Source organism: Archocentrus centrarchus, chromosome 6 (genome assembly GCF_007364275.1).
Source record: "Archocentrus centrarchus isolate MPI-CPG fArcCen1 chromosome 6, fArcCen1, whole genome shotgun sequence".
Lineage (NCBI taxonomy): Eukaryota > Metazoa > Chordata > Actinopteri > Cichliformes > Cichlidae > Archocentrus > Archocentrus centrarchus.
In genome coordinates this window covers 385,427-409,370 of record NC_044351.1, presented here as the reverse complement: position 1 = coordinate 409,370, position 23,944 = coordinate 385,427, and the positions used below count along the sequence as shown (strand labels likewise).

Genomic DNA, 23,944 nt, shown 5'->3' with positions numbered 1-23,944 from the left:
AGGCGGATGAGGAGGCAGAGAGAGAGGAGCAGGAAAGGCGGGTGAGGAGGCAGAGAGAGAGGAGCAGGAAAGGCGGGTGAGGAGGCAGAGAGAGAGGAGCAGGAAAGGCGGGTGAGGAGGCAGAGAGAGAGGAGCAGGAAAGGCGGGTGAGGAGGCAGAGAGAGGAGGAGGAAAGGCGGATGAGGAGGCAGAGAGAGGAGGAGGAAAGGCGGGTGAGGAGACAGAGAGAGAGGAGGAGGAAAGGCGGGTGAGGAGGCAGAGAGGGAGGAGGAGGAAAGGCGGGTGAGGAGGCAGAGAGGGAGGAGGAGGAAAGGCGGGTGAGGAGGCAGAGAGAGAGGAGCAGGAAAGGCGGGTGAGGAGGCAGAAAGAGAGGAGCAGGAAAGGCGGGTGAGGAGGCAGAGAGAGGAGGAGGAAAGGCGGATGAGGAGGCAGAGAGAGGAGGAGGAAAGGCGGATGAGGAGGCAGAGAGAGGAGGAGGAAAGGCGGATGAGGAGGCAGAGAGAGAGGAGGAGGAAAGGCGGATGAGGAGGCAGAGAGAGAGGAGGAGGAAAGGCGGATGAGGAGGCAGAGAGAGGAGGAGGAAAGGCGAGTGAGGAGGCAGAGAGAGGAGGAGGAAAGGCGAGTGAGGAGGCAGAGAGAGGAGGAAAGGCGAGTGAGGAGGCAGTGAGAGGAGGAGGAAAGGCGGGTGAGGAGGCAGAGAGAGGAGGAAAGGCGAGTGAGGAAACAGAGAGAGGAGGAAAGGCGGGTGAGGAGACAGAGAGAGGAGGAAAGGCGGGTGAGGAGACAGAGAGAGGAGGAAAGGCGGGTGAGGAGACAGAGAGAGGAGGAGGAAAGGCGGGTGAGGAGGCAGAGAGAGGAGGAAAGGCGAGTGAGGAAACAGAGAGAGGAGGAAAGGCGGGTGAGGAGACAGAGAGAGGAGGAAAGGCGGGTGAGGAGACAGAGAGAGGAGGAAAGGCGGGTGAGGAGGCAGAGAGAGAGGAGGAAAGGCGAGTGAGGAGACAGAGAGAGGAGGAGGAAAGGCGGGTGAGGAGACAGAGAGAGGAGGAAAGGCGGGTGAGGAGACAGAGAGAGGAGGAATGGCGGGTGAGGAGGCAGAGAGAGAGGAGGAAAGGCGAGTGAGGAGACAGAGAGAGGAGGAAAGGCGAGTGAGGAGACAGAGAGAGGAGGAAAGGCGAGTGAGGAGACAGAGAGAGGAGGAAAGGCGGGTGAGGAGGCAGAGAGAGGAGGAAAGGCGGGTGAGGAGACAGAGAGAGGAGGAAAGGCGGGTGAGGAGGCAGTGAGAGGAGGAAAGGCGGGTGAGGAGGCAGAGAGAGGAGGAAAGGCGGGTGAGGAGGCAGAGAGAGGAGGAAAGGCGGGTGAGGAGACAGAGAGAGGAGGAGGAAAGGCGAGTGAGTGGAGGTGAGAGCACAGACTAACTGTAGGGACTAGGACAGGAAAAGAGCTGCAGGCAGGAGGGAAGGTTCATAGATGTCGTGAAGGAGGACATGCAGAGGGTTGGTGTAACAGAGGAGGATGTGTGTGTAAAGGAAGGAGCTGAAAGCAGACGATACCATCGGATGAAATGAGCTTCCTCTGAAGCGTGTCCGGGCTCTGCTTTAGCAATACAACGAAGAGCTCGGTCATTCAGGAGGAGCTCAGCGAAGAGCTGCTGCTCCTCAAAACTGAAATTAGCCCAGTGACCAGGTTGCTTTCTGTGTGTGGTTCTTGGGCATGTCCTGGCACGAGGAGACCTCAGAGGTTATGTCTCCAAGTAGGCTCGGGAACACCTCGGTGTCCCCCCGGGAGTGCTGGAGGACATGGCCTAGGACAGAGAAGTCTGGGCATTGCTGCTTATACTGCTGCCATGCAATGCTCATGTTAAGTGAAAGAAAATAGGTGGATGGCTTCAACCAGGCAAGAGTGTGAGGAGGAGAGCGCTAATAAAGAGGAGCAGTGCTGCTGTGAGACAGCCAACAAGGGCAGAAGCAGCAGGTGAGACAGGTGACAGGAAAGTGACAGCAAGAGAACACCAGCATCTAACAGTGAGAGACTGCGTGGAGACATCACGGAGACACACATGCACAGAAAGCCACAGCGCTCCGGCCTCCACAGGCAAAGGAGCGATCACGGCCTCCGTATACGTTACATCCTATTAACCACGCTGATCTGCCTCCGCCGGGCTTTGTAAGACATCAGTCAGCCGCCATGTGCTGGAGGGAGGAAACTCCAGCACCGGTGCAGAAAATCTATCCTACCATAACAATCCATCCTGACATGAACATATTGCCATTACACGTCCATGCAGCATAATTTCCCCCACAGAGAACAAGTGAGTGATCAGAGGAAGCTCGATGTGCAGCTTCAAGGTTTCCGCTCGCTTTTACAGACGAATCCTTTCTGCACCGATACCTCGCAGCTACAAAACGACCTTGTTTCCCGTGGTTTCCTGTCGGCACAATTTAAATGGCTGACACAGCAGGACCCACATCAAAGTCACGCTTAAATGAAAAATGAGTTTCTCACCTTGTTAGCTAAATGTCCACATCATAATATACAGGAAGACACCCCCAAACTACTCTTCTTTCCTGGGTTTTTAATTAAAAAATGCGTATTATCAATAATTCAGTACCTTCACTGAGTTCTTCCAGTGAAAGAATATCTCCTCAACGTCAGCTTTTAAAAGCCACAGTAAGACAGCTTCTAGTAGCTCAAGGATGTGGTTACACAAGTGTTCAGCTTCATTATTTTAACCGACCTCCGGCACCAAAGTTTGGCCATGCAAACTCACTTCTGTGAATTAATGCTGAAAAACATTCAAACGGTCAAAACTGTTTAAACATTTGACTTTTCAAAGTTTGTGTTCAGGAATATCATCTTTATCTGAGATGTTTGGGATGGATCAGCAGCCAGACTGCAGCAGTTTAAGAGACCTGCATGTTTGAGCTGTTTCTGAACATTCACAGAAGAAAACCTCTCAAAGTGCCTTTTAGGTCAATTTTCACCAGCGTGTGGGACAGGTGGCCACTCAGAACCAGGGCATATGAAAGGTCTCCTTTTTTAACCTACATTTTAGAGACCAGGCTCATCTTTACCTGTTTACAGAGATTAAGCAGCAGCTCATACCAGTACACAATGTGGACAAATGAAGCATGCACAAACCTGCACTTAGATGAACATCTAATTGAGGCTGACTCAAAAAACGAGTCAGTCCCCACAGAATCAATCTGCAGGCTGTGCACTTCTGCAGCCACAGGGGAACATGGTGCATTCAGCAATTGGTTGGCGAGTGGAGGTTGCTGCTAGTCGAAGACTGCATACCTCTTGGTTGCAGAGTGGTATGCAGCGCTGCACCGAAACCTCCTTGTAATTGCTTTGGTCACGAGCAGATTGCCACAGTCACCTGTAGTTTGCATGGAAGATGCTGACTTGTCTGCAAACACTCACCGGGCGGGGGTGGAACTGTGAAAAGTGCACTGCAAACTGGAAACAGTTTGCCTTCAAAGTAAAAGTAGCACCTTTGAAATATGGTGGTTGCAGCGATAAAGCAAAACTTTCACTTTGAAGACAAACATTCTGTTCTGATAAAAAAGAAAAAAGCTAGCTAGCAGTACCTTATAATACGATCACTTCTGGCTCTAAAGCTTCATTATGAATTGTAAAGCATTTTGTGAACCATATTCTTGTAAAGCACTATAGAAATAAACTTTACTTACTTTCTAAAGGAAAAACGTTACACCGCCAATGGGCGATGTCACTGTGGCTGCATCCATTTTTTAGATACAGTCTATGCTTTAAGAGCATTAATGTGGTGCTTTTAATGAGGTGCCATCTGATGTAAAGTTTAAAATGCAAGGAGACAGCCCTGCCTTGATATGGTTCCCAATGTAAGTTCCTTCTCATTCATGCTGTAACATCTGCTGAGTCACAGGCAACTCCTTTTCATGGGCAGCTTCTCATACGGTTTATATTTATAATATATTTATTAATCTGGGTAATGTCTAATCTGCTCCTGCCCCCTCAGTTTGAAATGCATTCTTAATAATGCCAAAAATAATAATACATACATAAATCTGTACCTTTGCATTGGTCTCAAGCACATTTCTTCAAAGTTTTAGTTCTTACTTCGAAAGGATTTTCAGCCTATTTGATGGCAGGAAATGATCATTATTATGTCCTGCCATAATAAAAGCCTGCGAATGTGACTTCTTTTATAATTTGCTTGTTGTAAAGAGGAAGCATGAGATGAACAGCTTGTAGCTCCTTTTCCATCAAAACTCAAGATTAAAAAAAAAAATCCCAGATTTTTGGCCAGGTCTCCCTTGTAAAAGAGACTTCAGTGGGACTTGCTGCTAAAATAAAGGTAATAATAAAAAAGTTCTTGCTGGATTTGGACAGACTGTCTTGCAGCGTAGACCAAAGCACAAAGAGGAGGAGAATGAGAAGGAATAACGAGCTTTTGTGGGAGTATCCCTCCCTGGTTCTTGCTGCTGGTCTGAGGAATGCGTCCTCGCCAGCCGCCCGCTTCACTGTGGCTTGTTTATGACATGGTGACAACTGCACGCCAGCACATTAAAGTGAACTCCGCTGGGGGAGCACTCTTTATCAAGTCTATAGAAAAGGCATTAATATTGTCGGCATAGTGACAAACGAGTTAATGCGGCACATCTCTCTCTCAGCATTGGTATTCATGGCAGTGCCCGATATGCAGAAGGAGCTCTGTAACAAGCCATGGCAACAGACCAGACAGGTTATCAGAAACAAACACTTATTGGGGTTATTAGACTGCAGCAGGCACTGAAATAAAAGCTTCTCTAACACGCTTCCAAAGAGCAGACAAAAGTCAAAGAGTGCCACTTAGTGTGTGCTCAGGGTAAAGAGTCCTCTTTATGTCTAAAAGCAGCTCAGATCTGTCAGCAGTTCAACAATTTATTCAGATGAGCCAGATACAGAAGGTATACATTTCTAATTCAGCAAGCAGAGAGCCCCCAGAGCAGACCTGAGCTCAGCATATCAGCCACCATCAGGCCCAGACACTGTGGTGTGCTTTTGCTCAGATTGCTGGAATTGAATTTCTGGGTCTCTGAGCTGGACTCCATCTCAGTCGGTGACTAATGTTAGCGTCCCAAACCTTTTCCAGACCGATAAATCCACAGGGGAGGATGCAGCAAGGCAGCAGGAACGCTGATTACAGACGGCCGCTGGGACATTTCCCCCCAAACCGGCTTTCACGTCTGCCTCCGCAGCAGTTCTGGGCTTTACAGGGGAAACAGGAGGGGGAGCTGCAGAAAAGCTCTGACCCACAAGTGAGTGTGACGGAGGTTTAGGACAGAGAGGGCTGTGGCACTGAGGCAGGAAAAGGGTGAAGAAGGATGCCTGAAGCAGCCAGAAGAGTTTTAATTACGGCACACTTTCATACAAGTGCTGGTTGAGAGCTTCACAGAGAACAGCAGCAGCCGCACTCTTTAAATGCTGGAGAGTTAAAGGAGGAGCTGGATGCTTCAAACAAAAGTCCTGGTCGCGGTCCTGCTGCAAAAGTCTCCTATGATTCCCCCGAAACAACAGCCTCAGCCAATCCATGCTCTCAATGTTTGTGACATCACAGTGATATCATTATGAGCCCTGCTGCTGATGAAGAAAAAAATTAACAAATAAAAAAAATACCTGTGCTAAAAATGCAAACTACAAAGTGAGACGAAGATGACGAGCCCTGAAACCTGAAAGTGATCTGCTCACATGAGATCATCTCCTTATTCCTCTGAGTTATTCCACACACATAATGTGATGGCTGCAGTCGTCTCAGCTTTGTAAGTTCCTCCGTTTGAACCAAAGCATCTAATCTCGTTTTACCTGTCCAGCACCTGGCGGTCAGTAAGGCAGCTTCTAGGTGCATTACTGCCACGTCTCTGGGATTTAATGACCACCCAAGAAACCGGTTTGTTTGAGGTGATACTTCCTCAGTGATCCGTAGATACAATGGAGGGTACACATGGAGATCTTCCCAGGATGATCTGAGGACTTCAAAGGTCATGTGTGACTAATGTGTACATCATTTAAACTTTGATGCACAAAAAAATTTGTACTTTATTAATTAGTGCAAATAGTGTTAATCTGCAGATATACGTGTGTGTGTGTGTGTGTGTGTGTTTGATTGGTTTCATATACAGGGTTCGTACACCTTTTCCAGGATCAAATTCAAGCACCTTTTAAGCACTTCCAAGGTCAATTTTCATGATTTTCCAGCACATTAAGGGGTCATTCACAGACCCCCTCCCCAAAAGTGTACAAAGAAAATGTTGATATTTTTTCATGACATTTAATTTCTCCTGGTTTGGTGGTATTTTAATGTAATAGGAAGTATTAAAAACACATCCCGGTGTTGAAAAATTCTGGATATCTTGGTAGTAAATATACTCTTGCCTATCCATTAAAACATTGTATTGCACTGCATGTACGCAAAATGTACATGGTTTAGGGGAAGGATCCAAAAAGCTCTCTCAGAGATTTCAGCTGTCAGTTTCCACTGTGAGGAACATAGTGAGGAAATGGAAGACCACAGGCACAGTTCTAGTTAAGGCCTGAAGTGGCAGGCCAAGAAAAACCTCAGATAGGCAGAGGAGAAGGATGGTGAGAACAGTCATAGTCAACCCACAGAGCAGCTCCAAAGACCTACAACATCATGTTGCTGCAGATGGTGTCACTGTGCATCATTCAACTATTGAGCGCACTTTGCACAAGGAGAGGCTGTATGGGACAGTAGAAGAAGCCTTTTCTGCACACACGCCACAAACAGAGTCGCTAAAGCATATTTGAACAAGCCAGCTTCATTTTGGAATAAGGTGCTGTGGACTCATGAAACTAAACTGCGTTATTTGGACATAACAAGGGGCGGTATGAATGGTGGGAAAAGAACACAGCACTCCAAGACAAACACTTGGTACCCACAGTAACATTTGGTGGTGGTCCGATCATGCTGTGGGGCTGTGGGGCCAGTGCAGGTACTGGGAATCTTGTTAAAGTTGAGGGTCACATGGATCCCAGTCAATATCAGCAGATTCTTGAGAACAATGTTCAAGAATCAGTGACAAAGTTGAAGTTGTGCCGGGGCTGGATACTTCAACAAGACAACAACCCTAAACACTGCTCAGAATCTACTGAGGCGTTCATGCAGAGGAACAAGTACAACGTTCTGGAACGGCCATCTCAGTCCCAGACCTGAATATTATTGAAAATCTGTGGTGGGATTTAAAGCGGGCTGTCCATGCTCAGAAACCATCAAACCTGACTGAACTGGAGATGTTTTGTAAAGAAGAACGGTCCAAAATACCTTCAACCAGAATCCAGACTCTCATTGGAAGCTATAGGAAGAGTTTAGAGGCTGTTATTTCTGCAAAAGGAGGATCTACTAAATATTGATGAAATTTTCTGTTGGGGTGCCCAAAATTATGCACCTGCCTAATTTTGTTTAAATAATTATTGAAGACTTTCTGTAAATCCTGTAAACTTTATTTCACTTCTCAAATATCCCTGTGTTCATCTGCTTTATGATATATTTAACTGAAACTGCTGATCTGAACAACCAATGATTTATAAAGGAAAATCATGACAATTATCAGGGGTGGCCAAACATCTGCATACCACTGTATCATCTGAATAGCGGGTCTTGTGCCAAAAAATGATTTCCAGTATTTTCCAAAAAAATGATTGCTGGTATTTATATAGTTGTAAATTACTTGCTGACGTATGGTCTGTCAAGCATATCTCGAATATTATCTCTCATGAATGATGTCAACTCATTTTGAGTCATAAATAACACTCCTATCACATGGTAGAAGCTGCAATTTTTGGCAACACTGGCAGATAGTGTTGCCAACTTAGTGACTTTGTCACTTGGACTTTTCAGACCCCCCTAGTGACTTTTTTTTTTGTCCAAAAAGTGACCAGCATCAAATTTAGTGACTTTTCCCGGTGTCATCGGGGACTTTTGAAGAGTTTTAGAGATATGCCGTGTTGTTCCAAAAAAATGATTTCCAGTATTTCCCCCCCAAAAATTATTGGTTGTATTTAAATGGCTGTAGATTAATTTTTGGCCTAACATCTGTGAAACATCTGTGTCAAACACATCTCTCGTGAATGATATTATGTCATTCTGAGCGAGAAACAACACTCCTGTCACAGGTAGAAGCTGCAATCACTTCTTGGCAAAGTGCCTTTCATATATTCTTTATTAATGAAGGTCAAAATTATCATTGACATTAAAAATGTATTTTTTCCTGAGAGATCTGCCAAGAGGGCTGCAGAAATTGCAACAAATGTAACATTATAGTTCTATAAAGGGTAGCCAAAAACGACTGGACTGATTATAATGCTGATACAGTAATGCAGTCATAAATATATTTGCAAAACAAGTCATTTCTTCATTTTATATATAAGCCCTTCATAAATCCTGTGCAGCAGCACGGTGGTGCAGTGGTTAGCACTGCTGCCTCACAGTTAGAATAACATCTGGAAGCCCTGGGTTTGATTCCACCTTGGCCCGGGCCTCTCCCTCTCTCTGTGTGGAGTTTGCATGTTCTCCCCGTGCTTGCGTGGGTTTCCTCCGGGTACTCCGGTTTCCTCCCACATTCTAAAGACATGCACTTACTGGGGTTAGGTTAATTGGCTACACTAAATTGCCCATAGGTGTGAATGACAGCGTGAATGTGTGTGTGAAAGGTTGTTTGTCTCTGTGTTGGCCCTGCAACAGGCTGGCGACCTGGATGAGCGGAAGCGAATGGATGGATGGATAAATCCTGTGCGCCACAGTCTATTTACCGATATAAGAAAGATAATACAGTAAAAAAATAAAAAATAAAATCGGAAATCACTTTTTGGCACAACACCGGAAACATGAAAATTCCGTTGTCGCCGTGTTTTGTGTACATACAGCAATACTGCGGCCCTTCCTACGCTGTGGCATCGCCCGGACCTCTCTTCGGCACTGAGGGGGACACCTAACCCCACCCCCGGTCCTCGATTCGTCCTTTGGCGAGTTTTAAGACAGCCAACAGCGAGTTTTCTTACACAAAACTTGGCAGCAGTGCCAGCCGCCAATCACCAGATTGCGTACAAATATAAGCATAGATGACAACACGCCAGGAACATATAGAATTAATGTACATACCTTCTGAATAAAATCCATCATGGTTTTCTGCGGTTTACTGCGTACGGCTTACATTTTTGATTCAGCTTTTTGGAACAATACTTCCACTTCCTTGTTGAATTTATCTTCGGCGGTTTTGGCTGCTTTCCACACCTGCTGCGCCGCACTCACAGCTTATTCCTGTCTAATATCGTTATTGAGTCTTTCTGTGAATCGATGATGGCCTATTTTAGAAAATTCAATGAAGCCTTTGAATTGATCCGCCAGATCGGAGGCCATATCGCTGCAGACCACAGAACGGCGCAGTGGTGTACAAGTGAACGAGAGCGCCTCCGTGGATGCGCTGAGTTCTACGCTGTTGAATTTACTCACGAGGAATGACATTATTTGCGGGGATTATGTTTGTAACTTTTGACTTAAAAGTATTCCATATTCGTCTGATCCATAATTGGACTTTGCAGTTTTCCAGTGAACACTCATTAAAACGGCCACTCTCTGTCTTCGGGGGAGGGGCGTGGTCACAAACAGAGTGACAGATCACATGCAGACGGGCAGGCCAGACCCACGCGGAGAAATTTTCATTTTAGACTTTATGACTCATTTTATTTCTCCGTTTCATAAGCGAACTGTTCAACCAGATAGTTATATTTTTATTTACAAAAAAAAGCGGTTACAATTTCAAGCACTTTCAAGCACTATATCCAAAATGCAAGCACTTTTCAAACCTTGAAAGGACAATATTAAAATTCAAGCATTTTCAAGGATTTCCAGCACCCGTACGAACCCTGCATATAGTTCCTGTCAGGTATACTCATTACTATTATTATACAAGCACACAAATCACAAGTCAGCTGTGTGAGTTCACGACAAAGAAATACTGTGATGTCGCTGAGGGGAAGAAAATCTGTAATATGTGACATTAATGAGCTCGCCCTCATGCTTTCAGGTTGATCTACAGTTGGTTCCCTGCAGCTACACAGAACCTTTATGCTACACTTGTAAAAGGAGACAGGAGAGATTTACATCATATAAGACTTATGAATATTGGACCATTACACAACTCAAATACAGCATTCCTGAACGATTGTTTGAAGTGATCAACAAGAATGGTGGAGCTGCTCATTACTGAGTCCTTTTGTTGACACTTTGATTTCTGTTTTGAGGGGGTTTTCGTTTTTTTTTTGTTTTGTTTTTTTGAGCTATGGTCTTAAACTTTTGATCAGCTGGAAAAATCATGTTTGAGCGTAAATGCAGTTTTCAATAAATTCCCTGCTCAAAAGTTTTTGTCTCTTGCGCCGATTTCTTCTTTTAGCATCGTGAAGCTCTACTTAGAACCTTCTTAAGATCCAATAGTGCAAAATGCAAATTCTTGCAATTTTTTAACTGGTCTTAAGATTTTGATCAAGAGTGTATGGCCCCAGAGCTGGTCATATGACTGTTAAAGTGGACATATTCTCTTTTTACTTTTACTGAACTTCCTGTCATGGACAGCTGAGGTCAGAGGTTTCCTCTCATCATGGGCATGAATGTCAGGGTCATTTCTTTGAACTGTTCCTTTTCCAGGGTGGAATGACTCTACAGCATCTGTAATGACTTTAAAAATGAGTTTGAATTGACTGTGGATTTTCTCTGATCTTAACAGGGTCAAAAGTGTACCTACAGGCTCAGGTATCTCTTATTGAGCCCCTCGACCAGAAGGTTTTGGTGGCCATCAACAAGCTTCTGGCATAATCCTGGCTGGATCTTTGACCGCTCTTCTTGGCACAGCTGGTTGGTTTCCTGGCACAGGTCCAGCTTTTAAGTGTAGCTCACAAGTGTTCAACTGAGTTGAGTTAAGAGCTTTGGGAAGGTCATTCCAGTGTTCTTAGGTCTGAAAGCCTGACCTTTACTCCTCCAAACATCCCTCTTGTCATTGAGGCCAAACAGCTCCATCGTTGTCTCATCTGCCCATCAAACCTTTGGCTCGTCCATGCGGGCAGCTGCAAATGTGAGTCGAGCTTGAAGGTGTCGATTTTGGATCGGGGGCTTCTTTCTTGGTCGGTACCCTCTCGGTCCATGGAGATGTAAAACTGGCTTTACTGTGGATGTGATGCTGGTGTTCCAGCAGTTTCCAGGAGCCTTGGTGGTTCCTGGGTTGTTCCTGAAGATCTTAACCATGTTCCTCTCATCTGAGGGTGACAGTTTGGGTCTTCTTCCAGATCTTAGCAAAGTGCTGACACATCTGAATAACTTGTACTTAAGTACAGTTGTTTGAACTGATGGTCTTGGAATCTGCAGCTGTGTAAATCTGCAGTTCTCCTTCTTAGATCTTCACTGAGTTCCTTGGACTTTCCCATTGTTCTGAGTGTTGGTCAGTCCATGCTAATGCTTTCTGTGCTGCAGAGAGAAGCTACCAGCTGGAGTTGATCATGATCACTAATAAAAAGTTAACAGACATTGTAGGACCTTCAGCAGCACTTATTAAAAGATGTGAGTGTGTATATGTTTGAGTTTCATACCTGTCAAGTTTTGTATTTAAAAATATGGGAAATTTTCCACCACTGAAAATAGAAGTCGCTATATGATGTCATCACTCAATTAGCATATATAGCGCCAAATCACAACAAACAGTCCCCTCAAGGCGCTTTGTATTGTAGTTAAAGACCCTATAATAATACAGAGAAAACCCAACAGTCAAAACGACCCACTATGAGCAGCACTTGGTGACAGTGGGAAGGAAAAACTCCCTTTTAACAGGAAGAAACCTCCATCAGAACCAGGCTCAGGGAGGGGGGGGTCATCTGCTGTGAGGGGGGGCTGAGGGGAGAGAAAAAAGACATGCTGTGGAAGAGAGCCAGAGATTAATATCAATTAATGATTAAATGCAGAGTGGAGTATAAACAAAGTAAATAAGGTGAATGTAAAGAAACAGTACATTATGGGAACCCCCCAGCAGCCTAGGCCTATAGCAGCATAACTAAGGGATGGTTCAGGGTCACCTGATCCAGCCCTAACTATAAGCTTTATCATAAAGGAAAGTTTTAAGCCTAATCTTAAAAATAGAGAGGGTGTCTGTCTCCTGAATCCAAGCTGGGAGCTGGTTCCACAGAAGAGGGGCCTGAAAGCTGAAGGCTCTGCCTCCCATTCTACTCTTAAGTATCCTAGGAACCACAAGTAAGCCAGCTTTCTGAAAGCGAAGTGCTCTGTTGGGGATAATAATGATAATATTGCGCAAATGCAAAAAAGCGGTCCTACATATTTGTTTAATATGTGCATTGAAGGACATATCCTGGTCAAAAATGACTCCAAGATTTCTCACAGTGTTACTGGAGGCCAAAGTAATGCCATCCAGAGTAAGTATCTGGTTAGACACCATGTTTCTAAGATTTGTGGGGCCGAGAACAAGAATTTCAGTTTTATCTGAATTTAGAAGCAGGAAATTAGAGGTCATCCAGGCCTTCACGAGTATCATCTGTATAACAATGAAAATTGATGCAGTGCTTTCTAATAATACTTACTAATAATAAGGGAAGCATATATAATGTAAATAGAATTGGTCCTAGCACAGAACCCTGTGGAACTCCATAATTAACCTTAGTGTGTGAAGAAGACTCCCCATTTACATGAACAAATTGGAGTCTATGAGATAAATATGATTCAAACCACTGCAGTGCAGTACCTTTAATACCTATAGCAAGCTCTAATCTCTGTAATAAAATGTTATGGTCAACAGTATCAAAAGCTGCACTGAGGTCCAACAGGACAAGAACAGAGATGAGTCCACTGTCAGAGGCTCTAAGAAGATCATTTGTAACCTTCACTAATGCTGTTTCTGTACTGTGATGAATTCTGAAACCTGACTGAAACTCTTCAAATAAACCGTTCCTCTGCAGATGTAAAGATGTTTGCTGTACAATCATTCCACCCTGGAAAGGAACAGCTCAAAGAAATGACCCTGACATTCATGCCCATCATGAGAGGATGGAAACTGCTAACCATGCACCATTGGAGAATGGTGCATGTTCATACAAATAATGATGTCACTGTATGGAAATGTAATACCTGTGAGTCAAACTCAGACTGCTCTAAACTCTGGGATCTCTGTGATATGAAGGACAGCAGCTCTCTCTAATATGGCCATTTCAAACACAGTCCCACCCACCTGCTCTACAAATCTTATTTGCTTGGCGCAGCCAATCAGAACAAAGTTGTTTTAAAGGGGGAGGAGCTCAAACGGCTCATTTCAGGCAGAGGATGAACTGAGTGGTTGACCAAGGGTCCAGGATGAGATAAAGAAGGATTATTTGGAAAATGTGCCTCAGGAAAGCTACTCTAGTAGAGTCCAAGAATTAAAAACATGGATTCATGTAGAACAGGGGGGTCCAAACTTTTTCATGGAGGGCCACATTTGATAATGTGAAAGTGCCCGAGGGCCAACAGTCCCTGATGAATTATTTAAAAGAATCAAAGATGCATATAAATATTATTATTTAAAGCTTTCATTTCCATGAAGCAAACAAACATGAAGGAACCAAATGTAGAGCAGAAAGCTTTGAATTTCCAGCTGAAACTTAAAACATACAGAAACTGTAAAATGCTGCTGTGTGATTCTGATAACAGAGCAACAGGTGAGCTGCTGACACTAAAGGGCACACAGGTACACAGGGCAGGTGTGGCTCCAGAGCAGTGGGAGACGTGGGTAAAAGGTCACGTAGGTGGAGTCACTCAGCCTGGATCTCAGCAGTTCTTGTTGAAGTTCAGAGCAGAGAAAATATGCTCACACAAACATGGAGCCAAACAAGCTGAACATTTTCTTTGTTCATCTCTGGAAACTTGATCTGATCCAGCTGCCAAAACCTGATTCCTGATGTTTTTGTGTTTCTGATCTATAATGTCTCTGCTTATGTTGGTGAGCAGACTGTAGTCCACAGGATTTATGAAGGCCTTAGAAATAAAAGAAAGAAAAGACCAGAAAGTCGCTAAATTTCTCACTAGTCGCTGTTTTGGGGGAAAAAGTAGGTAAGCAACACTGTGTGTTACCTATGACCCCCACCCAAGACACACGGCATCACTCAGCATGGGATGTGATTGGTTAATCAGTCAATCTTTTTCTTTTTGAGGTTTTTTTGGACCCTGGTACGGTGCTCATCTTGAGCTCATCTTGAGCACCGTACCAGATGACTTTTTTTAGCCTAACTACCCCATGATGTGTGTTTGTTTCCTTTTTCTGGGGACTGATTGTAGCGGCGGCGCCAGTGAAAACAGCAGCGGCTGCGGACACCCATCTCCCCTATGTTAGCCTTGTCTGTTCTTCTCTGGATGGTTGTTCCAAACGGAATTTCTTTATATTATGATGGAATGTCCTTATATAATTTGCTGTATAATGATTAATTTCGTTGTGTATAATGACAATAAAGTTCTATTCTATTCTATTTAAAGCAGTTGGCAGACATCTGTTACACAATACTGCCTCCATGGGTTAAAAAGAGGAATTGCATGCTGAGTCGTATGCATTGCTTGTGCCGTCGGGCCAAAAATAACAAATGTATGGACAAGACTCGCGGGCCAAATAAAATCCGAACTCGGGCCGTGTTTGGCCCGTGGGCCGTAGTTTGGACACCGCTGATGTAGAAGAAAAACAAAAGACTGAAATAAAGTGACAAATTCATTATTCAAACTATTTTAACGACCTCGTCTCGTGCACCTGCTCATAGTTTATCATTTTCTCATTGGACAAACTGCAGGTCGATACCAGACACAGAGCCCACACTAAGAGAACAAAGTCCATTTATATGCAATATAAACAACATATCCTCAGACTGTGCATAACTGGCACACCACTTTTTATATATTTATTCTATGCACTTTAAGCTTTTTTAGTGTTAAGGTCAGGTTAGGGCATCGTTTGTGGTGATGACACATGAAGAGCTAAATATGAAAGCCAACAATTCATGACTTAGGGTTAGGGTAAAGGTTGTTATTCACAGGCCATTTCACAAGTCCTGACTACAAGCATAATGAGCCAAAAAGGAGGTTCAGGAGTGCCCCTGCTAACTGCATCTATGGGAGTGGCAACAACTGATAAAGGACGTTCAGTTTGACAGTTTTTACACAATCGTGCTGTAAGCTGTGCATAAGAGCTCACCAAACTGAGGGATTTACCTCCAAACCCCTCGCCGACAGACCAACAGCACCTCCGGGATGCTGGCTGCACTTGTTTCTGAAACTGATTACAGAGCAGCTGAAGAAACTTTTGGTGAGATGCAAAGATAAAACTAAATGCTATCATTCTTGTGAAAGTCATGAGCTGACTCACCACTTTCATCATAAACTTTAACCATATAATTTTTGCTTCCTTGTACGTCTGAGTTAAAATGTCACACTGTCAGTCTCCCATCATGCCGAGCTTTTCTCTAATCATTACTGTCTCCAACATCTTATCTTTTCTTTTTTTCCCCATCTACAGTAAAACAACAGATACAGGAAGTCTGCTCACAGTGGAAATGTCCTTTAAAGTCGGGGGGGTTGCATGTTCAGGCTAAACTGGTCTGGATCTGCACCTGAAGTCAACTCTGTCCTCTTTTGTTTCTGTCTGCCACAACCGAAGCTTTCAATACACCATCACATTCCCAATAAGAAATAGATGGATTCTGTTCATTACGAAGGGCCCGGGGCCGGCAGCACATTGATTTTTCCTGATGAGTGCTTCATTAAGAACCAAAGGTTTCTCCAGATGGAGATCTTACGGCTCAGTGACTGGGCTCAAATGCCCACAGTTATAAAGAGTTCATCCAGTAGATGGCTCTTTTATTAAAAAGTAAATAAAAATAAAAATGTGCTAGTGGTCCCTGGAGGCTGCAATGTTCATCACATCAGAAAAATACAAAAACAAACAACAAAATGATGAGTGTATCTCATCACTGTGGAGGAACTCTGGCCCACTCTTCTTTGCAGGATTGCTTGAATTCAGCCTCACTGGAGGGTTTTCCAGCATGAACGGCCTTTTCAGAGGTGGACCTGCTGCTGTGTGTCTGATCATCGTCCTGCTGCATAACCCGAGTGAGCTTCAGGGCTCCAACTGATGGGCGGATGTTCTCCTCCGGGATGTTCTGGTAGCAGAGTTCATGGTTCCATCAGTGACAGCAAAGCAGCCCCAGACCATCACACTCCCACCACCATGTCTGACTGTTGGTGTTCTCTATGAAACCCTGTGTTAGTTTCTGCAGATGTAACGGGACTCAAACCTTCCAGAAAGTTCAGCTTCTCTCGTCGGTCCACAGAATATTTTCCCAGAAGTCTCTGGGATCATCCAGATGTTTGTTGGCAGATGTGAGCTGAGCCTTTGTGTTCTTGTTGGTCAGCAGTGGTTTTCTCCTTGGAGCTCTCCCATGGAGGCCATTTTTGCCCAGTCTCTTTCTGATTGTTGAATCATGAACTCTGACCTTAGCTGAGCCAAGTGAGGCCTGCAGGTCTTTAGATGTTGTTCTGGGTTCTTCTGTGACCTCCTGGATGAGTCCTCGATGCTCTTGGAGTAATTTTGGTAGCCGGCCGCTCCTGGGAAGGTTCCCACTGCTCCAAGTTTTCTCCATGTGTGGATAACGGCTCTCACCGTGGTTCTCTGGAGTCCCAAAGCCTCAGAAATGTCTCTGTGACCCTTTCAGACTGATAGATGTCAGAGACTTTGTTCCTCAGCTGCTGCTTCAGATCGTGGATGATGTGCTGCTTTCTGAGATCTTTCAGCTTCACTTTGTCAGACAGCTTCTATTGAAGGGATTTCTTCATTCAGCAGGTCTGCAGTGATCAGGTCTGAGTGTGGCAGTGATAATAATAATGTGGTTCCAGCACTTCAAAGTGTAAAAGAAGCTGCTTTATGTTGGTGGTGAACTTTCACCTTTTAAATTTGCACAAAAAATATTTTACACTGTGATCATATTTTATAAGAGAAGAACAGACAGTTTAGGAGCATTAACTATGACCACTGAAAGCTGATGTTCAGTAAGTGATTTATTTGTCCAAGCAGCTAAGATAGTTGGTTGTGGTTTGAATCCAGAAAGATCAGGCTTCATCGTGTACAGACCGATATTATCCACAACAGATGCTAATTTGTGCTCCAGACCAAAGTCTGTGACTGGCAAACACACACAGCCATCCTTATGTCCCCCATTTAAAGGGGCACCTAAAAGTCCCCCTCTGCAAGTCTGACATTTGCTCTGACTTTGTATGAGGTACTTATATGAAATAAGTCATTCGCCAGATAATCTCTTTAACCTTATCACTGAATATTTATTCATCTCCAGCCTGCCGAGCCTCGCTGTGCTCGCTCAGCCAAAACTAAGGTGATTACTGGACGGGTGTCAGTGTTGACTGTAAGCTGGGCGGCTCCAGGCCCACTGCCCGCGACACAAATGGGATTTGTCTCTCATGCATAACATCAGACGTGGCTTTTCAGGCAACGGCAGCAGGGAAGGCATTACAAAAATCCCTGCTTCCGCTCACCTTGGAGGACTAATGGGCAGTTTGGCCCACCAGCGATGCAGTCATTAGCTCAAACAGCCACTCTGGAACACAAATGCAGGCTGAAAGCCACTTGACAGCACAGAAATCAAACTGAAATAACCAGGCTGAGGCAGCACTGCACATCCTTCTCCTTGTGCTGCTTCAGAGGCTTGTTATGAACCAAATACCAGGTGTCAAAATGCACTTGTCAAGTGAAATGACAGCAAAAATCACAAATGACAGCACTTAGATGAGAACAAATGAGACGCCCCCCCAACCACCACCACGTGGAATATTTTGGGTAAAAATGTGCCACGTGTTTGCTCTCCACCTCCCGAGAGGTTAACATCTAAAGTTTTTCTTCCAGAGCTTCCTCCCTGCTGAGCAGCAGCAGGCCTCCTACCACCATATCACACCGCAGCACAACCAGGAAGCACTGAAACACACAACACCACAGAACAACAATGCAAACACTTCACACATACTAGAGCTCCTGTCTGCAGCCGGTGGGTGGAGTCAGTGCAGTGTTCACATTTACATGAATAGATTCATTTTCCATTTTGAATAAAACTGAAATATGAGAGGCATAAATATTTAAAGTTGCATTATAAAAAGGTGCATTTCCAGCTCTGTATTTTTATTCTGAAACTCTCCTAGAGCAGTGGGTGGGGCTTCTGTGCTCACAGGCACAGCAGGGGTCTGAGATGGCCATATTAGGGCTATCGCTCTCATCACAGAGCAGGGGAAACACTGAAACCAAGTATTTAGAGTCTGGAGCCCGAGTATGGCTCTCAGAGATCGCGTCTACATCTGCGACCTCATTATTTGAGTCTGATTATATGAACAGCCATGACTGGAAATGCTTTGAAATGACAGAAAATAAAAGAGCAGCAGCCAAAGCATTAATATCAGAACTCGACCCCAAACATCTCCGCTGGCTCTGCTCTGGACTCTTATCACTGAGTATTTATTCATCTCCAGGCTGCAGAATCACGCTGTGTGGTTCCCAACATGAGCTAAACCCCTTCCAGCGGTGAGGCAGCACTGACCACTGCGCCACCCTCTGTGGGAGGAAATACTTCAGTTCTCTCATAACCAGAGCAAATACTGCAATGACATGTTCATAATAATAACAGTAGTAGTAGTACTATCTATATTGCATCTTTATAAAAAACAGAAGCCAAACTATAAAGCTAATCTATTAAAAAAAAAGATAAAATTAAGGGAAATTTATCATTTTTATATATATAGGGTCGTTTTTGTAAAGACACGGCCAGCTGTAAATTTATATTTTTCAGACATGCGGGGGGTGCGGGTGGGGTCGCCCTTGTGTCACCTGAGGTTCAACAAAGCCTAAAACTGCAGTCAGAGATAAACAGTATCACGACGGTGGTTATGAACTTCACACTCTGATGAAAACAGCTGTTTCATGTCATGTGACTCTTCTCCACAAAATGATCCCTGTGAGCGCCACTTACCCAATCAGAGACTTTATCAGGTGATGATAAACTGGTGATAAAAATCTGTAAACATTATAAAAATATAATTTGTGCTGCAGAAAATAGTTTCTCTGGTGATGTAGCACACAGAGCGGTAAAAGAAACATTTACGTATTTTATCGCTGATCATTTCTAAGGTGATGGCTGAACATCAGAGCTCTAAACACGTGCAGCTTCCTGTCCTGATGAAGGAGACGTGGAACATCAAAGGTAAATCACTGACTGACTGAACAGGTATGAACAGGTGTTCTTGTCTGCGCCCGTTTCCAGCAGCAGGTTACGTACGTGCACATTCCTGTGACCATGTTTGTGCGGCTGTAACTTTACAGTGTGTTTGATAAGGTGCAGCTCAACAACATGTGAAACATATTATTTATCACACTATAAATAAAAATCAGTGAAAAAGTGGCACTTCCAGCTGAAACGCTGAACATAACCTGGTTATGGGGGGGGGCGTCTTTGAAGCATTATGAAGTACTTTGTGACTTTGGACAGATTCTGAAAACTGTTCTATAAATAAACATGATTTCATTCTCGTGTGAGTTTCATTTTGTTAGGTACTGTATATTTATTTGTTTTCCATGTCTGTATAATAAAAAGTAATAATAATATCAGTCAGCTGTGCCAGTCCACAACAACAACATAATCTGATATTCCTGAGGAAGGAGGACAGCAGCGCTGCTGATTACATCTGTAATATCTGACATTTAATCAAGCCGGCAGCTCAAACTGCCTTTCAGCAACATGACAGCATACCATTATCACTACAGTGGAAATTATATTGCAGCTCAGTGTATCCATGAAAGGAAATCTAGAATTACTAATCAAATTCTTATTTCTGAAACATAAAAGGGTTCTTCTAACAAAAGAAAGCTGCAATTATTACAAAGCTGCAGAAACACTGGAATCAGATTTTTGTGATGAATCTTTAAAATGTCAGAAATGTCTATCAAAATGGGACATCTGCAAATCTCCAGCTCTGTCCAAACAGCAATATTCAGCTTACAGCTGATCTAAACAAAGAGACGCACCCGCCTCAGACTGACTGACAGCTCTGTTAATATACAGCCCCAACTAAGATCTGACAACAGCAGCTGATAGATTTTCATCTGCCAGCGGATGCATCCATGCAGAGACTCTGGGATGGACGGCTTCAAAAATACGATCACTGCACTTGAACATGCCGACATCTGAAGGAAGAAGGAGCGACACCGCCACCGTACGCTGCTGTGAAACAGTAAGGTGGAGGCTCGGAGGCCGAGAGGGCAGCAAAGACAGGAACACGAGCAGCAGATGAAAGTGTGACCGCAGCTTTCACAGCTGAGAAATGGGCCTGTTTGGCATCAGCAACCAGCCTGTAGCATCATGGGGAGGAACTGAGAGGTCCCCACAGAGGACGGATCCACGTATCTAGGAGATTTTTACGCCCTCCCTGTGATTTGTGTATCCTGGTCTCAAATCAGGCTAATGTGTCAATCATTAATTTATCCAGTCTGTACCACTGCATTTTGTTGCCTTTAGGGGGCACCACAGCTGATCACCTGCCTCCATCTGCCCCTATCCCAGCATCCTCCTCCATCACACCAACCCTCTGCATGTCCTCCTCCTCTATATCCATGAATCTTTTCCTCCTGTCCAAACCGTCTCAGCCACCACCTCCTGCCTCCTGCCACCACCCCAAACACAAATCAGCAAACTCAGAAATGACCCGCGAGCTGTGAAACAGCAGAAATTTCCTCTGAAGGAGAGTCGCCATTCTGCCAGTCCCACTGAAGAAGGAGTCCACATATTGTACTGAGGTCAGTTTATTTCTGGTTCTGTCCACACTGAAAGCACAAAGAACATAACCCCCCCATGATCTGTTCATTTAGGGGCAGCAGAAAAATGTTGTTGCATTTTACTGCTTTGTTCTCGAGCCCTTGGTGTGCTGCTGCTCGCTCTCAATATTAATGAATGAGTGATAAGAGCCAAAACAGACCAACAGGTGGCTCCAACTAAAAACAGCACAAATTCTGCCTTTTGAATTTGTTTAGCCCAAGTTTTTAAAATGTGAATTTTCTGACTGACTACAGCTGCATCTGTCATTAAAGGTGATGTAACTGAGGATCATTCCAACTCCAGGGTGATGAGTCACCCCTTAACAGGAAAACTGCCAAATTTGAGCTTCCTAGTAGGGATGTGCATGACTATTCGACAAGACGACTAATCGTCATTATTGTTACTAGTTGGTTAGCCTAATTATTAAGGTTTTAATTAACCCAGTGCTGGTAAATGTTTTTCCTAAATGTCATGCAGCCATCTGCCACCAGATGGAGCTGCATCGTCACAGAAAAATGTCATAGAAAAATGTCATAGAAAAATGCCATAAACCTGAAGCACACCTCTCGAGAAACACCCTCCCTTTTCTGCATTTCCAGCTACTTCCTCCAAGTTTGTACAAAGAAGTGAAAAAACTAGAGGGACAAATGTGTTTGCATCTTAAAAAAACTGACCACAGCAAAGAGCAGGACCCAGGAAGGCAAACAGTGCCAGCATTTTATGTTTGTCGGCTGGCACCACATGTAAAACACCGGGACACAAACAAAAGGCACGTCCCTACAGCCCCCGCAGCCCCTACAGCCCCCGCAGTCCCTACAGCCCCCGCAACCTCGTGCCCGAAGGAAGCATATTACAGCCTGAAAACATCAGTTTGACTTTACGATAAAGATTTGGTGTTTGGCAGTAACAAACCAGTTTGTGATGGCTTCTGAGTTAATAGTTTTGTTTGCAAACAATGAAATTAATGTGAAAATGTCAAAAATGCTTTAAAATAAATGCAGCACTCAAAACCACAGTGGCTACATCCATCTTTGATATACAGTCTATGCAGGTGACCGGACCGCAGAGACGATGCTGATCCTTAAAGCCTCGGAGAACGACCCAATCCAAACACATTTCAGCTCCAGCACTGCTGCATGAACTGGTTTTCCCTGTTTATGAAATATCTGTGCTTAAAGATGATGGTGTCAAAATGTCTAACAATCAAACCTGAAGACAGCGCTTATTTCCCAGCCTCTAATTTAATCAGTGATTAAACTCAGCAGAATACTAAAGAGGCCATCGTGTTCTCCTACAGCCTGAAGTTACTTTTTCATCCACCTTAAAAAAAGAAAAACAGGATCATAACTTACACTGAAACCAGCAGCATTAAATGGCTCTGCTGGTTTACTTAAGCTAAAGTCCTGAGTACACTACACATTATAAATACGTAATAGAGAGAACTGTGCCAAAGTCTTGAGTCGTCCTCTTTTCTTTACATTTTGAACGAAAATGGGAAATAATGCAGCAGTTTATTGAAACGTGCAAACATCCATGTTAATCCAGCATATGAGGCAGAAACAGTTTGTATGAGTCTAACAAGCTTGAAATTCAGTGTCTGCTGTGACCTCCTTTATTCTGAACTCTCTGAGGAGCTTCCTGTCAGTGCTTTCAGCAGTCTGCAGGAACAGTTCTCCAGGCTTCCTGAAGGACATTCAGAGCTCTTCTGTGGATGTTTCTGTCCTCTGTCAGGATGATCTCACACTGCTGCAGTGATGCTGAGGTCTGGCTCTGGGGGGCCGATCCATGACTGATGATGTTCACCTGTGTTTTTATATCCAGGGATGCTTTTACTGTACTGCAGTGTGTTTGGGGTCATCGTGCTGAAAGACGAAGCTGCTGCCAATCACCTGATTCCATCAGGTTTCACAAGATCTCCAACACCAGCCAAACCATGGCAGAGCCTCCACCGTGTTTCACAGATGGCTGTCAGGGTTGGACCTCCTCCGTACACAGATGACAATTTGAACCCGAAATGTTAAACTGGTAAAGTGTTATCTTTGGTAGTTTTTTTCACAGATCTTGTGACAGGCTGCCAGTAACAGAGGTACTTTAGTAAAATTGGTCACACAACACTGGTTCATCCCTGAGCTAGGAACCTTTTTACGTCTGAATAAGTAAGAGTCAAAGGTCAGAGTTCAGAGGCTTAAACAAAAAAATTATTCTGAAAGGTTCAAGGACTGGACTTAAAGTGAGTGGAAAAAAGCAGCCAATGTCCAAAGAAGAACTTTAAAGACCTTCAAGAAGCTGGAGAGCTGATGTTCTGTGAAGCGAAACAGGAAGAAACGAGGCGCCTTTAACGGTAACACCGCGCTGAGACTCATGCAGTCACTGTGAATCACTGAGTCTCTGAAGCCCACATAGCATCGCTTTATTCCACCTTAACAGCACTGATCCTCACACATCTCCTCTGTCCACCTTTATAGCCTTTCTGTCCCTGCTGCTGTCACCAGTGTGCTAACAGCTAGCTGCAGCCGTCCGCTAACGTTTCAAACTGTGTCCCGGTCACAGACGAGCGTCGGTACCCTCAGGAGGGAGCGACATGCAGGGGCAGAAGCTCCGAGCCCCGAGCCCCCCGCCGTTTTAAAGCACACCTGCAGCAGCGAAACACGCGCAGAAGCTAAAGCAGCTAGCACACCTACCAGCAACGTGAGTTCCGGCTTCCTGCTGTCCTTCCACTGCGTGTCGGCCCCGGGTCCTAAAGCCAGCCCGGCTCACGGCGAGCAGCGCAACGGTACGGAAGCCCGCTGAGGCAAACATTTAAAAACTCAATAAACAATAAATGATAAATAAAGTTACATTTAAGAATAAAGGCCAGATTTTCTACTCTTTCTTGCCTTTATACTACTCTAACTTCATCCCTCAATTATGAACTTACTGAGTCACAACTGTTAGTTTTGTTTTTTGTGACTTTGTCTCCCAGTTTTGCAGCTTTGCTGAGTTGCACTGTGTTACAGACGTGAGCTCCTGGTCTTTCCCTGCTGTGTTCTTTGGA

At 44.4% G+C, this 23,944-nt stretch overlaps 1 protein-coding gene across 1 annotated transcript in view; it reads right to left on the bottom strand.

The window, feature by feature from the left end:
• immp2l (inner mitochondrial membrane peptidase subunit 2) overlaps positions 1 to 23,673 on the bottom strand; it is a 236,312-nt gene extending 212,639 nt beyond the window's left edge. Inside the window, exon 1 of the mRNA XM_030732265.1 lies at positions 23,592 to 23,673. The gene's annotated coding sequence lies outside the window, so the exon portion shown is untranslated. The remainder of the gene's footprint in view (positions 1 to 23,591) is intronic.
• Positions 23,674 to 23,944: the final 271 nt, after the last annotated feature.